The 13,553-nt window shown below is 45.5% G+C and overlaps 1 protein-coding gene and 1 non-coding gene across 7 annotated transcripts in view; both read right to left on the reverse strand.

Annotated features, from left to right (window-relative positions):
- Positions 1 to 13,553, reverse strand: part of LOC143218390 (neurotrimin) — a 378,119-nt gene that overhangs the window by 70,890 nt on the left and 293,676 nt on the right. For 5 of the 6 annotated variants that reach the window (XM_076443540.1, XM_076443536.1, XM_076443533.1 and 2 more), the window contains one exon: positions 1 to 13,553. This exon is cut by the window's left edge and continues 17,637 nt beyond it; it is cut by the window's right edge and continues 18,923 nt beyond it. The exons of the other annotated variant lie outside the window; for it this stretch is intronic. The gene's annotated coding sequence lies outside the window, so the exon portion shown is untranslated. 6 annotated transcript variants of the gene reach the window in all.
- Positions 4,502 to 4,574, reverse strand: Trnav-cac (transfer RNA valine (anticodon CAC)). Its single transcript has one exon. It is a non-coding gene; the product is annotated as a tRNA-Val (tRNA).

The following is a 13,553-nucleotide window of genomic DNA, read 5'->3' on the forward strand; positions in this document are numbered from 1 at the left end:
TATCAGAACTTGTTTGGGAGTTATTTTACGAGTTAGCTAGCATGAAATGCTCCTTCCTCGAGGGTACGTAGTCACAGAATTGATCCTCCCATGTTATACCGCTTGATTTCGTTCTAAATGTATTTCCACGGTTGACTCTTACATGTTTTACGATTATTACCCCTTTATTTCTCGTCGCCCGCGTATCTATTTGCCTTTTGATTTATCGCCGCCCGTTATTGCCTACGTCCACGTATACTATTAAATGACGAGAGCGTAACGCGCATACGATACCGTTTGTTACCGCTCCCCATCCCTCCCCCGCCTGTGTAAATTTTAAAAGTCCGCTATAATAATGCGCGCAGGCCCGATTTCGTTCGACCTTCGAAGAATAGACCGCGTCCGACATTCGAATCTCTCGTATTTTACGAAAAACACCGGCGAGTTTGCTTTATCTACGATATTTTTGCAGTTTCGAATTCAGACCGCGCCTCTGCTATCCAGGTAAATAACGTGTTATCGCTACGTCCGGCCACCATGATTCATAAACATTACATTCGCCCGCGCAGTTTATCGAACATTGATTCCTCCGGTTGATGTACGTCGCTGCTCGAAAAATCGAACTCTCCGTCCGACGTCCATAATCGCGAGAATGTGCTCGGCTTTTGCTCATTCCAAAAATAAGACCAAACACGATATAATTTCAATTGTATTTAGTGGTTTAATCGACGATGTAAGTTCCGGTCGCATCATTTTAGGCGAATTCTCCACACCTTTCATTGTGCAGGGATCATCCCGGACGTACGCCCAAAGTGAAAAGTCTAAATTCGCCTTTAGAGAAGTCAGCTGTTTCTGCGTTCGAACGGCAGTCGATCGGTAAATTAGCGAACATTCGCGGGCGCACAATGCAACGTTTCCCGTGGAACGGCCGTCGCGGATACAATTATTGTCAGCGATGGCACGAATGTTGTGACGAATCTGTCGCGCGCGTTCGCGCGAAGGGTCAGAAAGATGAAAATAGAATGAATTGATTAACCGTGAACCCCCCGAATGGGAAATCGGGGGGGGGGGGGGCCACAATTGTGACGTGATCGACTATCTACTTCGACTGCGAAATAGTTGATATCCCGTATTCGTAATCGGATGGCAGGCTATCATTCTATCGACATTGATTCGCCAAAACGCGTCAAAATTGAGGCTCGGCTGGGAGCAATTAATGGGAGCACAGAGGCTGCCTCTGTTCGCAAGGGCAGGCCTAATTCAGAATACCGCAGATATCGTGTACCAGCTGAGGTATAGCGTGTCGGCTAATTGATGCCGGTTTATTAGCTGCCTCTTTCGGCCACGAAGGCGTGAACTGCCGGAATATTACTCGACGCCTGCCTACAGCCAGTGTAGTTCGATGCATAATTAATTTGAAATTGCATTGCCAGCCAGAGCGTGAGGGAGAGATGGACGGAAAGGGATGGAGAGCGATGGAGGGAGAGCGAGAGAGAGAGAGAGAGAGAAGGGAACGAGACAACTGTGTGGCTGCCAGATGAAAGGAAACGAAGGCTCAGTATGGTGGCATGTATCAGCGATGGGACGTCATGGCTGAATATAATGCTGCGCCGGTTGCACCGTTTCCTGACCTGATTGACACCACGGACCTAAAGGACTGAGCGTAAAGTAGATTTATGGGTGAGAGGCGTATTGCTGCGAGCGAGGGGGGGATGGTTCCTCAGACCATATACAGGGTGTCCCAAAATTCGTGAAAATCCCGAAAGGGGGTGGTTCCTGAAACGATTTCAAGCGACATTTTCCTTTGGAAAAATGTTATCCGCGGCTTTGTTTAGGAGTTATTAACGAAAAACCACGGACCAATCAGAGCGCGATCTAGACGCGAGTTGGCACAGTCGGCCCGGCGCGCCAAATGTCTATTGGCTATTAAGTCACCCACTAAAAACCTCACCTTCATAGGGCCAGTAGCGCGTTATAGTTAGGTGGGGTCTTGGGCAAAGTAGAATTTCGGGGCCCCTAACCCCAACTAACCTATCTTTGGATCTTGGATCTCTTAGTTTGTGTTTGGGGCATCCTTTTGCTTGGGAATCCCGGGCATTTGCCCAAGTTGCCCATGGGGTAACGTCGCCGCTGGATCTACTCCAATACCTAGTCTATGCTACAGACGCTACACTAGTATTTAAAGTCGCCTATAGAGCACACCACAGTTCTAACCACACAAGATGTCCGAAAAGTTGATAACCCTCCCGTCTTTCGGCTCGCAGCCGCAGAATCGTGTATAGTCCTTCAGTTCCGTGATTGACACGCTCCGCCATTGTTCCGCCGAACAGTTTTAAGGTCGCGCCCTTACCACGGGGGCACTTCCATCTTTCCAGCACCGGTGGCTGCCTCTCGGCTGATGCATTTCCTCGCGGGCCATTAGTATGCGCCATGCGCGTAAGTCAGGTACAAAGTTGAATTACCGCCACATTGTGGCGCAAGACGTTGGACCAGGTGATACCAACTAGCCGACCAGAAAGTCTTCTCGCACCCGACACACGTTCGCCGGAGGTTAAGGATGCCTCGAATCGCTGCCTCTTCTTCTCTTCCTCTTTTTCTAGTTATGGTCTTCGCGTGCCCGCCGCCGCCGCCGAGATCTTTTCTTTTCCTGCCGCGCCGGCTGCACGCCGCCCTGTGGCAGCGCACCCGTGAGAATGTATAATTGAAGACTGATGAACTTCCTGAACTAGATTCAACCCCGAAGTAGTTCGGAACCGCTCGAACCGGTCAAGGGGCGCGGTGAGTTATTGCAATTTGCAATGTGTCCCCCTCGAAACCCACCGATCCGCTAATGGCAGAGTTTCTTTTCAACCGCGCCGAGTCGATTAATCTCGACACTCTTCAAAATCAAACAATCGACAGGTTAGCGGAGGCTCTGGGATATATGGATCAATTAAATCTCTAACACGCTGATCCACTTCTGACCCGGTCACGGAAACTATTGATATTCGAGGAGCTGTGCGTGCGCAAGGAACAATAGGGAACACCGTGTGTATGGTTGTCACATTTATCTACGAGTTACGCCTGGCAGTATACTGGGTGTCTCACTTAACTGTTTCCCCCAAAATATCTTCTTCGATTTCGTGACATGACCTTGAACTCCGAAAACGATCTATATCGCTTAAACATAGATTTTATTCGAATAAGAATTCGTGCAGAGGGACTAGTTGAAATTGATCGGAAATATTCTTATAAATTACGTGAAACCAAAAACAGCGATCGCATAATTCGAATAATTCTGCAATCGATGTTCGAATAAACAATGAAGTATTTATAGAGAATAACGTATCTCTCCTAATCACTCCTGGGAGGTGAGCGGGGTGCAGGGGGCCACGTAGAAAAGGTCCCCTATTTCGGTTTTCCGCTTATATCTCGGAAGCGGGTTCATTTTTCACATGAAATAAACTGAAGGCTGCGCGCGCCGAGTAAATAAAACAAGGAAAGCCGATTACTCTGCTATCACTAATCCGAGTTGAAACGTCAAGTAGAGTTGCCTATCCCGACGTCGGGAGTACGATATGCACTCAGAGTTTCAGTAAATAGATTCTGATGATGAATCATGATACGGTAGTAGATCAATATTGTGCTCGGTAATGCACCGTGTGTTCGGAAGAGAGAGACTCTCTCGAAGTATGTGAGCGTCTTTATGTTCACGGTCGTTAGGCACGCTACGCTGGAGGAAAAAGTATATGGTTCTATTGATTCAGCACGTTCGAAATGTTAGTACTGTTCTACCAAATTAGGTACCTTAGATTGTGTTAGGCGAATCAGCAAGGTTGGAGATACGTGTTAAGCTTGTATCCGGTGGTTAAGGTTCGTTAAATGGTTTAGATTGGGTTAGGTCTTTGTTAGATGAGTTAGTAGGCCACGGAATATATGTGTCTGTGCGTGGGTTCAGCCAGTATTCTGCCATGCAGGTTCGTTAAATGGTCTAGATTGGATCAGGGTTGGGTTAGTAGAGTTAGATCTGGATTAGGTTGTATAATTCCAGGATAACTGCGTTAGGCCATTTCGGTCGAGATTACGCAATTTGTATTTGTCCGTAGATGTCTGCGAACGCGGAACGTTCCTCTATCAAAGGTTATCAGCGACGCCGCGCCGCCGATACAAGAAATACATACAGTGCAAACGAAAAGTATCTCAACACGAAATTTCCGATATGCTCGAGGAATTATCGATATTTCAACTACGATCATTTCGTTGGAAAAAAATAGCGCCATAATAAATTAACACTGACTTTGAAGCTCGAAGCCTCTACCTTCGCGGACCGTCGTTCATTTTCTTCGAGGATTTTTGTGTATGACGTAGCGGGGCAAAAAATGAGGACACGTTTTTGATCGAAAATGATACGAATTGAATCGTCTGTAAAAGCATTAAAACATTTTTTCGGATTTGATGATTGAATCTTCTCCGTTGCAACAAATATGTACTTCGAACGCAAGCTTCGTGTTGTAAATATCAATTTTGGGACGCGAAAAAAAATTGTTTTCGCCCGGGATCGAACCGGGGACCTTGTGCGTGTGAAGCACACGTGATAACCACTACACTACGAAAACTGTGATTCGAGACTTTCCGATTTTAATACAGGACATTGTTTGATGATATGAAATTACACTATTGTAACATGTATACAAACATAAACAATTATACGTTGACCCTATTTGACGTAATCAAACACTTTCTGATGTGCAGTCATTAGTTTCGATAATATAAACGAAACAAGACACCCCGAATTCAATCGAACGATTTTTCCAAAACGTGCGTATAAAACCTTTCAGTGAACGACGTTGACGAATGGATGTTATTTGATACAAGATTGTAGATAAAAGCATGTGTAAAAATCTGTATTGTCACGTAAAAAAATTGAAACGAATTATAATTGACACCGTAGAAAATTCGTTCGTATACGAAAAATATTTTACACGTATCTTTTTTAATCTACAATGATCCATATCTAGGGGATGAAAACCCTTTTGCTGATATCTCGGGAACTAGAGGGTCCAGGACAATGATCTTTTTTTTTTAATTTGTGCGTTTTCGATCAAAGAATATGGTCGTGTAAAAAGATTCTGGAAAAAATGATTAATTGTTTTACCAAAAAAGGGGACACGTGTTATTGGAATTTTCTTGTTTTTATCATTTACCGACAAAAAACATCAAAAATAGCAAGTTATAATTAAAATCTGTAATTACGATCCTCTAGGATCAATAGTTGAGGAGATATGGTCGCTTAAAGTTGAGCATATTTCCAGTTTTTTGACAGGTAAAATGTCAAAAATGCTCAACTCCAAGCGACCATAACTCCTCAGCTATTTATCCTACAGGACCGAAACTTCGATCTGCATCCGCGCCGGGTACAAATCTACTGGATCACATACCAAATACATCATAATTCGTCGGAGAATTATTTATTTATTCGATCTAGCCGCTGGTGTAAGCGGAATAAAAACTCGATTAAACGTTTGCCGCGGGTTTCATTAAAAAAAAAAAGAGCGTAAAACCTGCATACTCGGAGGAGCTAAAGCTTTCCACTTCCCCGTGAAACAAACTGCGCGGAAATCAAACACCGGTTAACTCTGAATCTCAATACACCTGACAAACACGGTGAATTACACGTAAACCTCGCGACAAATATTTCTTTCGCGCTCGCCGGTGGTGTGCGGCCGGTATCATCGTATTAATTGGCACACACACGTATCTCTCCTGCGCGGCGTACCTCTCGGCGAACCTTTCACAGTCATCTTGTTTGCGCAACTTAAACACTTTCGGAAAACTCGAGCCTTCAATATAAACCGATTAGTCTAAATGTTCTCTTTGCCGGGGCTCCACGCGGGATACACGTAACTCTCCAATCAGCCGGCTGTCGGTGCACAATAAGTACCGATTCGTTGTCTATCTGTCGGTCCGTGTGCGCGCGTGAATTCGCATAGATCGATATCGGCGCGAGTGTTCGATCGATCCTTGTCGAAGAGCGGCGCGGCGCTCTGTGAATGGAAACAATGCTCGAGTGAAAAAGAAGCGCGAAAGAGCGGGTTGCGGGCTATAGGAACCGGTGACTGATAGAATGAAAAGGAAATGCTGTGAGAGTGGAGGGCAAATGGGCCAACACAGACGGCTCTACACTCCCAGTCAAAAAGACAGCACCGAAGAGAGATGTTCATCTCTCACCGACAAATTTTCGCTTTGCAACCAAGACTGTATTATAATACACGGATTATAACCAACTAATCCATTGGCAGGGCTGCGAAAATACTCTATTAGGTGAAATAACAATTTCATTAATCAATTATTCACTACACAGCGGATTTTATGCATGTCTGACGAAAATGAGTGGGCGTAATTTAACCCTTTACACTCGGAGCTATTTCAATTCGAAAATTAAACATCTCTTCCGACCTAGAATAATTCCACTGTATACAGGGATTTTCGGAGTTATTAACGAAAAACACGGACCAATCAGAGCGCGACCTAGACGCGAGAAGAAAAAAAAGAAAGAAACTCGAAATTCGTTTTCAGGATGCTTTGATTAGCGTTTACATTGAACCGGCGAGTTCGTTTAGAATACCAGTTGAGTTTGTTCAATGTTGCTGTTAGAAGTCGGACATTTCATGCGCGACAACCTAATGCAAGCTGTTGCGTTCGTATTTCTTCGAGATAGATATCACAGGCGATCGTTTTGACCGGGAGTGTAGTTGGCAGAAATAGAGGTGTGACCGGTGGAATTAGAGGAACGTGGACGAGTCTGGGGGAGGGGGTGCGCAGGGGAGGCGCGCTCGAGGGATGGAGAGCAGAATTCGCGAAAGTGGGAGCATGGTCAACCGGATACGCGCGGTCGAGGGAAAGCTTAAATCAACTTGATTTAAATCGGCGAACCTAAATCGAACGAGTGCGCCTTTCGGCCATGTACCGGAGGGGCGGCGGTGTACGTGTCCGTGTTGGCCCCGGGTGTGCGGCCCGCTGGATGGTAGTTCCGGTAGTAGCGGCGGACTATTTAAACCGGAGGGAATTTCATCTGTTGGCGCGCTTTAAAAAGTCAAGCCTATCAACTCTAGCGGGCCGTGTGCCACCGGAGAGGACGAGTCGGCCGCGACAGGACAGTTTTGTGGACCACCGACGCCAAAAACGTCGAGCAAGTTCACCATCAACGCCGTCACCAACCGCCACAATCCGCCTCCCATCCCCGCACGGACCGAGTCCGAACCGTGTACATCACGTTTTTATATGGCGACACGATCGAGCCGATTACCCGTCGACCGTGAGCTCGTCCTATCCAATAAAAACGCTTTCGATTCGCAACGCTTATCAACGGGAACAGATTGTAACACGGGTCGCGGATGGCTGGCTCGCTTCTTGCTCCAGCGATCCGACCAACCCCCGATTAAGATGTTCACACGTTCGCGTTCGCTACAAAGCTGCAGAAAATTCGTATTCCCTGTTAATCATATATTTTTCAATATAAACGAAACAATTTTAGGCTTTTATGAAATTACTCTTAATGTCTTTAAAATAAATAAAAATTCATTTTTGCATACAGTTATATGGGTTTTACTTTATATTTTACCACTTTTAGTTGATTTTCCCGAGTGTCTCACAACCCAACCAAATTTTGTGACCAGATTTGAAATCAGCGTGAAAAAAGTATACTCCGAAGGGTATACAGCTCAGTGAAGGTTTCAAATACCAAAATCGGGGTTGATTTCTTAATTTCGATGCATCGGCGACGCACCGTGCGTCGCGAGAGGAACAAGGGCGGCTGCTGGTCGGAAAAGCAGTCGCAGCAGCTAAGAAGAAACTCGGGTGGGAAAGTTGGCCTCGGTCGGAACTTTCCTGTTTTTCCACTCGTTGCTATTCATGACCGAACAGAAAAATCGTAGAGGCGGCAAGCTGTCGAGCAACAGGGAGACAGGTCGTAGGGTGGGGAGCGTCGGAAGAAACGGTGGGGAGGGGGTTTGGAACTTCTGCGAAAGTATTATCCCCGGGGTTTTCCCGTTCGATGCCCGGTCGCACTTTTAAGTCAAAGCTGGGCCGTGCTGCTGCTGCTGGCGAAATCGGTGTCTTTGCTACCCCTCCCCCCTAACACCCCCGGTCGTTGTCGGCTGTCAGTCGGCCCTCTTCCCCACCCCGCGACTGACTTCGTGTCATCAAGGAACTCATTAAAATCATAGCGAGCCACTCGATTACTTATCATCCCCTTCCCGAGCTCTCTTCGCTCATCGAATGCGCCAGCCCGCCCCTAATCGACGGCACAAGTACGTACTGAATTAATGAGACGACTCTTTCGAGTGACCTCTCGTCATCAAGTATCGTTAAAAAATCCTTTTCAGCGGGTTGCACAGTCACTCGAGGAAACAAGGTGACGGGGCCGATAATAATCCGACGGGGCTCGTGATTCCGAGCGTACGAGGGGGCGCTCTCCTTTGTGAATATTTAGGTGCCCCAAACGCGCGTCCCCCTAGCCCATTAATATTTATTGTACTGTGACCGGACTCGCTCCGAACAGAACGGAATACGATAAATATTATCGCTCCATTGATTTATCTCGCGGTCCCGATCGCGGAGAAACGACTGTTACGTGCTGCCTCCCTCTCTTGAATCACGCGGTGCCACCGGAAACCACGTATAATACATGAAAATCGCATTTTTTCCGCGGACTCCGGCTTCTCTCAAAGGAGAAATATCAATTCCGTGTGGAGACGATTATGGTAATAACTTGCGCGTACAGTTTCAACTGCCACAGGGGTTGACGGATTTCGCTAACCCCCCCCCCCCACGGCAGATTACCGGCCGCCGGATGCAGGGTCCTTTCGGACCCGTACCGAGGGGTTATAGTCCAGTCAACGAAAAGTTGTAGAGGGAAATGTAAGGAACAGAATTTTTAACTTTTGGGTCTTTGTTCGGGCTAGTTACACTAACTTCTCGATGCTAGCGGAGCAAGGTATTGTTTAAATTATTTATGGATGCTGAATGGACACCTAACGACTGCTCATCTTTATTCATTCGTGCGGATTGTTTCGATGGTCCTCGATGCTTATGGTACAAACTGTTGAATTATAAGCGACAACGTTCTTAGAGGACTGTGTACATCTGTTGATGATTTGTAACAGAACTTGAACAACTTTGATGATAGTTGCTCATCAAGTCTGTTGAAAAATTGGCAAGGTCCAAGACAATCTTCGATTCATACTATTCAATGAAGACTATTATTAATTGTTGAATGAGATCAAGAAATAGACCTTTCGTTAATTTGATCACGTTTGTTAAATCCGTTGATTGGAATGCAGTGTACCTAAATCTCATTATTAATGCCAGTTTTTCACTAAGTTGATGGTAATTATACTTGAGAGTATTAAAGGAAATTTGAACGATAACGAACGTAATAAAGGAAATTATCGGACGGCATATTTATGTGTTGTAATAACGGAGAATATCTCTCTTATACATTATCGGCACAAATGCCCTCGTATATTTATTAATAGGATGAAACGGATTAAATCGAATGATTAGTAATTATTAATAAGACGAACAAACAAACCAGTGGAATATGGTAATGTTACTAAATCGAAGTTCCATTATTATTGAATGATGTTATTCAATTATAATATTATATTGAATTATAAAATTACGTGATCGACGGATCACCAATTGAAATCACAATTCCCATAAAGAATCGTCTCATAGCCGGAGGCACGATCATGAAGTACGTTGAATTCGCGTGGTAAATAAAAAAAAATCTAAGTAAAAAACATACAAATCGAATTTGTTACTTTACCCCCCATTGTTTTCGAGAAAATTCAATTTGAATATCGGCCAGGTACCACGTGCGCTGCCGAAATATATGAAGTTATCGAGAGCAGAGCCGCATGTGTACCCGATCAATCTTCAAAGTCAATTCCTCTGAAAATGGAAACCCGTGTAAAAAAATTTATTCCATATTCCGATTTATTTTCTCGTGTAAAATCAGTTCACGACTTGTGCACAGCCACCTCCGAATACACCGTGTGCATACACTGTATTCGTAAAGTATTTCAACGCTGTATTTCCGATTCTCGAGGCTATGAAAGTTTTGTCGAAAAAAATAGCACAACAATAAATTTATAATAAAAAAAAGTGCGAAACATTTGCGCGCCTTGTGAAATACAAAATGGTCACCTTATATACTATATATTAAAAGCTCCTGATAGTTAACCCCTTGCCTAATGATTTATTTTACGGTTTCAGTGATTAGAACTTTTTTGTAGATCGTAATTTCCTAAAGGAGGAGAAAACTTATATTTATCGCGTGCCTATATATGTTCTCTAACAGCTGTACATCAACAAAACCAAAATAGGATTTTATTTCGGTTATAGGAAAATTATTGACATACATTTTTATTAGAATCTGTTCAGAATCTTCATCACGAGCCAGACACGATATTATAACGCAAGGGGTAAATATATTTGTTCACGATTGATACACACTTATGCCTGCGACACACATAATGCCGTGGTCTGTCTACCTCGGAATAACTGAACAAAAGTTATTCGGCTTGGACCTGTAATTAGATGAGCCCAGAACTAATTGATCCGGCGGCCCTAACTCAGGCGGTGTAATGGTCCTTCAGTCTCCACTTAACCTCTTCCGCATTTCTGGAGGTCCTCAATTCATCAGGTCTCTCGTTCTTACTTGCACTACCTTATGGATTTGATATACGTGACCCAGAGCCAACATCAATCTCCCATTTTCTAGGCAGCATGGTTCACCAGCTTCTCAGGGCATTAGCTAATATAGTTAATCAATGTTGTTCAAGTATCTACCTAGCAGTTACTCGATCATTCACAGAACAGTTCCCATCGATTCCCTCTCGCGCGTTTTCAACTAGTATTCGACCGTGCTTTGTTTTACACAATAATATACAGTAGCGGACAAAAGTTTAAGGCCGCTCTAAAGAAGACGATAACTTTTTTTAATATTGTACTATACGATCTGAACATTTTTAGCTAGTGCTAGAGCAATTAGTTTACTAAAGGATGTGAAAAGAAATTTTTTCCGAGATATAAGCGGAAAACCGAAATAGGGGACCTTTTGCGTGCCCCCCTGCACCCCGTTTATTTAATGAAGTATCGCGTTTCGGACGATGAAATTTGCCGCGATTCGTCAAGCGAAAGGCGGGGCAACGACGCCAACTTCTTTTACTGCACACCCGGGTGTGTACGCACGTGATCCCGTGGCATTTACACGGACGCAACGGGTGAAAATAAATTTCAAAAGGGTTACGAGGTGGGGTTAGAGGGCGTTGGAATCGGCTCGTCATGCCGTGACTGGCCTAACAGAAGTGGGACGAGGAGCGAACAGTTTCCTGAAGGGGTAAGTTTGACGTTGAATTGATTGGGCCGCGCGTGTCTGTTTCAGCAAGGTAGCCGACGTTGCCTGTACCGGCGATGTTAGTGGTGACGGTGCTGATAGTACATATAACGTGGTCACGCGACGATGCTCGGCCATTCTTTCTGCAAAGTGAAACGGACTAAGCACTGTCCGATTGCTATCCGAAAATTTCCCTGAAATCCAGCGAATAAGGTCTACCCCTTCGAATTTGCCTGCTCTTCAAGATTGCCCACTGATCATTCAATGTTTACCAAAGGTGCCCATGTACCAATGTCCACTGCTCGGTGTACACCGTATGTACACAGTCGCCGGATGCTAATGTTGTGCCAGCAATCACACGGATTCGTTCCAAATGTACCGGGTGACCCACCTGCAGCATATCTTCGCGCACGATAAAAATTCCCCGTGTCAAATCGTCAGAAATGAAAAATGTATTTATTCTCATTTTTCTATCAAACTCTATTGTAAATGCATAAAATCCGCACGAGTCCAGTTTCCCACGAGCTGGGCACGGTGTACGCAGGCTAATCGACATCCTGTTGAACAACTGTATCCGCTGAATCGATCGACAGCTGCATAAATAATGTCCTTCGCAGCGGCACCGAACAAAGAACAAACTTTTCGACGACTACTGGCGTCCATCATTGCTCCTTTCCTTTCTCTCGCGCTCTCCGCGAACAATCCTCTAACGCAGGGTAGCTTTCAGGTCGATTTATACATGCCCGGATCGGATGACAAGACGGGATTTTTCCGATTATACTGATAGGCCTCGTAGTGCTCTCCAAAGGGAGTAAAAAAATCCTGTTTCTAAGAAATCGACGTTTATTTTGCGGAGCCCTTTCAAGGAAGTATTTCCGGGACACCCTGTACAGAGGCTGGAGCGAAAGCAGGCTAACCAAATTCTGTCCGAGTGCCTGGCTGTGTATAAATCGGGCTTTTTAAGCGTCCGACGCAGTTAGGGTGGCGATCTGACGGGATCATTTCCTCCGAGGATCGGCAGGCTAGCAAGCTGGAAGGTTCAATGGCTCGTTCCCGGGCGAAGGACTATCGCAGACGGTAAAAGTCAGAGGAGCGGTGGGACGCGATTCGCCCGATCTGAAAAGTTGCAACGGCTGAATGGATAAGGAGAGTCGCGAGCAAGAAATACGGGCGTGAAGACAGAGGCAGAGAGAAGGATGCAATAAGTACGACGGGAACGAAGGGAAACAAAGACGGAAAGGCTGGCGGAGGAGAAGGATCGGCTGCCTCGGTTGCCGGAGTTGTTCGGTGACAACTTTACCCCTTCCATTAATCAACTCTCCCCCCCCCACACCCGCTTTTGTCGCTCTTACTGTTACCATTGGCGCGGCGGGGCTGGTTGCTTTAAGCCACGCTCTGTAGCCACGTTGTGCTCTTAACGCTAATGCTGCCCACCGAACGACTACCCGAAGAAAAAAACGAAGGGAACGTCTCCGAAACTACCTGTACCTGCGGGAGTTGCCGACACAGATCGATTGGTAATTCTTGCTGAACTACTTCTCGCTGGACCTCCGTGACCCTCGCACAATGGGTCAGGACCCTCAATGTTAGGCATTACGAAAACTCTTCTATCCTACCCGTATACAATAAAAGATCAATCTAGCGCGCTGTTTACCTCAAAAGTCGTTCTTTCACATTTCCGAGCAATGATTTTGCAATATTTGACTGCACGTTGCCCATCGCATGTTGCCCGTCAGATGGTGCTGCAGTCACGCCGGCGTACTAGCCTCTCCGACGGCACCATGCAGCCAAATATTGCAAAACCATTGCTCGGAAACGCAAAAGAAGGACTATTGAGGCAAACAGCGCACTAGATTGATCTATCATCTAGCGATTTTGACTACTAAAAACTTCCGCTCCTCGTCCAGCTGTGTTCGTTTCGAGAGTGGGGGAAGCTAAGGCGGGCTTCGAAGCACAGCTGGGCGACCCTGATCAAGACCGAGGTTTCCCGGTTTCCGTTCGTCTTATATACCGATTTAGAGGACCAACACTAACCAGTCAGTCGGAGCTAAATCTGGGCCTAAACAGCCGTACCTGAAAGTTATGTCGCGACCAGGTGTTCACTGTGATAAATGTTTGCTCTGCTAATTAGAGATCGGTACAATTTATAACGAGAAGGTCTCTCTGTTCCGCGACGGAAATTATTACACCCGGA

This window comes from Lasioglossum baleicum, chromosome 19 (assembly GCF_051020765.1).
Source record: "Lasioglossum baleicum chromosome 19, iyLasBale1, whole genome shotgun sequence".
Lineage (NCBI taxonomy): Eukaryota > Metazoa > Arthropoda > Insecta > Hymenoptera > Halictidae > Lasioglossum > Lasioglossum baleicum.